This window comes from Hippocampus zosterae, chromosome 4 (genome assembly GCF_025434085.1).
Source record: "Hippocampus zosterae strain Florida chromosome 4, ASM2543408v3, whole genome shotgun sequence".
NCBI lineage: Eukaryota > Metazoa > Chordata > Actinopteri > Syngnathiformes > Syngnathidae > Hippocampus > Hippocampus zosterae.
The window spans coordinates 9,333,081-9,336,236 of NC_067454.1; the positions used below are offsets into that span (position 1 = coordinate 9,333,081).

At 45.2% G+C, this 3,156-nt stretch overlaps 1 long non-coding RNA gene across 1 annotated transcript; it reads left to right on the forward strand.

The window, feature by feature from the left end:
• Positions 1 to 634: 634 nt before the first annotated feature.
• On the forward strand, positions 635 to 1,630 carry LOC127599222 (uncharacterized). The gene is made up of 2 exons (XR_007962034.1): positions 635 to 1,017; positions 1,276 to 1,630. It is a non-coding gene; the product is annotated as an uncharacterized LOC127599222 (long non-coding RNA).
• The last annotated feature ends 1,526 nt before the right edge of the window (positions 1,631 to 3,156 follow it).

Here is a 3,156-nt window from a genome sequence, read left to right on the forward strand (position 1 = left end):
GGTGGGTACACACAAAGGGTGTCAAAAAAGACAAGGCAAACCCTAACCCCAACCCTAACTCTGACCCTAACCCCTAACCCTAACCCCGAAGTCTATCCCCCCAACCCTAAACCCTATCCGAATCACTAACTCCCTAACCCGAACCCTTCTAATCCAAACTCTAACCGTTACTCTTCTAACCTTAACCCCTAACATGGAAGCTTAACCCCTAACACCTAACCTCGAAACCTAACACCTAACCCTAACCTCGAAACCTAACCCTAATCCCCTAAACCAAATCCCAACCCTAAACGTAACCACTCTAAACGGAACCCTAAACCCTGACCCAAAACCCTAACACCCAAACCTAACCCTAACCCCAAGTCCCCTCACTGTAACCCCCTAACCCTAACCACAAACACTAACCCCTAACGCATAACCCTGAAACCTAACCCCTAACCAAACACCTAATCCCTAACACTAGCCCTAACACATAACCTTAACTCTAACCCCTAACTCTAATCTTAACTCAAACCCCTAAACCCAAATCCGAAACCTAACCCTAACCCCCTAACCCCAAACCGAACCGCGTAGTGGTTACGCGTTGGGTAAGGGTTAGGTTAGGAATAGGGTTGGCGTTTGGGTTAGAGGGTTAGGGTCATGTTTAGTGTTAGGGGTTAGGGTTATGGGTGAGGGTGGGTTAGAGTTTAGTGTTAGGGTTAGGGTTAGGGTTAGGGGTAGGGGGTTAGGTTTAGGTTTCGGGTTAGGGGTTCATGGGTTCAGGGGTTTGGGTCAGGGGTTAGAGTTATGGTTAGAGGTTATGTTTAGGGGTTAGGTTTTAGGGTTACAGTTTAGTATTAGGGGTTAGGGTTAGGGGTAAGGGTTAGGGTTTAGGGTTAGGATCTGGGTTAGGGTTTAGTGGTTAAGTCTTAGGGTTGGGTTATGGTTAGACGTTAGGTATTTGGGTTAGGGGTTAAGGTTAGGTTAGGGGTTAGCATTAGGGTTAAAGATTCGGGTTAGGGTTTAGGGTTTGGGTTAGTGTTAGGGCGTTAGGGTTAGGGGGTTAGTGTTTGAGTTAGGTGTTAGGTTTGGGATTAGGGGTTAGGGTTTCGGGGTTAAAAGTAAGGGTTAGGGGTTCGGGTTTAAGATTAGGAGGTTAGGGTTCGGGATTAGGGGTTAGGGTGAAAGTTTGGGTTAGGAGTTAGGGTTAGTGTTAGGGTGTTAAAGTTAGGGTTTGGGGTTAGGGTTAGCGTTAGGGACTTGGGTCTGTGGTTAGGATTAGGGGTTAGGGTTAAGGGTTAGGATTTGGGGTTACGGTTTAGTGGTTAAGGTTTAGGGTTAGGGATTAGCGTTAGGGGTTAGGGCTAAAGGTTCGGGTTCGTGGTTAAGCTTGGGGTGTTAGGGCGTTAGGGTTAGGGGTTAGGGTTAGGTTTAGGGGGTTAGGGTTTGGGTTTGGGTTAGGATTAGGGGGTAGGGGTTAAAGATAAGGGTTAGGGGTTAGGGTTAGACGTTCGGGTTAGGGCAGGGCTGGGCAAACTTTTTGGCTTGGGGGCCGCATTGACTTTTAAAATTTGACAGAAGGGCCAGGTCAGCACGAGCTATGGTACATAAAAAAATAAAAAAACTGCATTTGTTTACAGTCCATATCAAACATCAACAGAACAAAAGCATGAAAGTATTGTATTAATATACTTTTTTTAAATGACAACAGTGATGTTCATGACCTATTTTAGCCTGCGCATTGCTGCAGATGGGTTGTGATCAGACCAGTAGAAGTAGAGCGATACAGAGGTCCTAGGTGGTCGAAAAGATCCCACCCCTCCCCGTTTTCTGCAACTTCAAGTCAATACACCACCTGGCGGTGAAAAGCCTGTCATTACAAGTCCAATTGAAATGAATGCTATCATTCACATCGAACCTTAATTGTGGACCAACCTTCGGCGGGCCGGATTAAAAAGACCAACAGGCCAGGTTCGGCCCGTGGGCTGTAGTTTGCCCATCCCTGGGTTAGGGGGTTAGGGTTAGGGATTTGGGGTTAGGGTTAGGTGTTACGGTTAGGAGTAAAGGCTAGTGTTATATTTAGGGTTTAGGTTTAGGGTTAGGGTTAGGGTCGGGGGTTATATGAATGTCAACGATTCATGGGTTTTCATGATTTGCAATAGGGATTGTTCGCTATCCCCCATGAGTAGTGAGGCGCCACTGTCTTTACAAAGAGAATTCCAAAGGCTAATTCTGATCAAAACCCGCAAGGGCAGCAACTTGATGTCGATCAACCAACCACTGGCTTGGCATGCATACTGTCACGCCATCATTTTTATGGACATTTTTGAGGTTGCTGATGGCTTGGACAACAATGGCACCTGTACGTGAACCTTTACATCTGTGGAGACAATAAGGACAATAATGGCATGCAGAATCCCTCCCCGTCTGATCATGCCCGTAAAAAGTATGAATGATTTTCTTGTGACTAATTACCCGATTAGTGTTGCTAAAAGTTGTTAAACTGACCGTTTACTTTAAATACTGTAGCTAAAAGAAGGAGTGGGTTTAATTAAGCAGAAACATATTCTTCTAGTCTGCCTTGCAGTGTGTAAAAAGAGCGCGAGGCGATGGCGTCTGGGTACCTTTGGCAGGGAGACGCTAATGACCTGAGGAAAGGTTGCTCTCCTTCACTCAACTCACTACTTCTCGGCTGGATGATGATTGAGCGAGGGAGGAAATGGGGAGCTGCAACAATAAAAAAAAGGCCAGTCAAAGTATTTATGAGTGGATGGTGGAAAAGCGTCACCTTCCCCTGTGGAACATGACACGGTGTCAATTCTGATTAGCTTGGAGGAAAAAGCACTACAAAAACAGTAAACACCTGCCTATCCATTTGCAGTAAACACCTGCCTGTCCATTCTCATAGACAATTTATCACCTGCCTGTCCATTCACGTAGCCGTAATATAAACATCAGTGTCCATCTACGTACTGTTAATTCGTTTATATCATAGGAACATTGTTTATTCACTTTCACCAGTAACATACGTTTCTAGTCGTTCACATTCCATTCTGAGACATATCTACTTTACTACTGGTCTTTAACCTCACGGGTTGCATTTTGACCGTGTATGTCAAAGGAAGTACTGTATTTATTTAATTAAGAGTTCTGTTATTGCAGGCAAGCAAGGAGGCA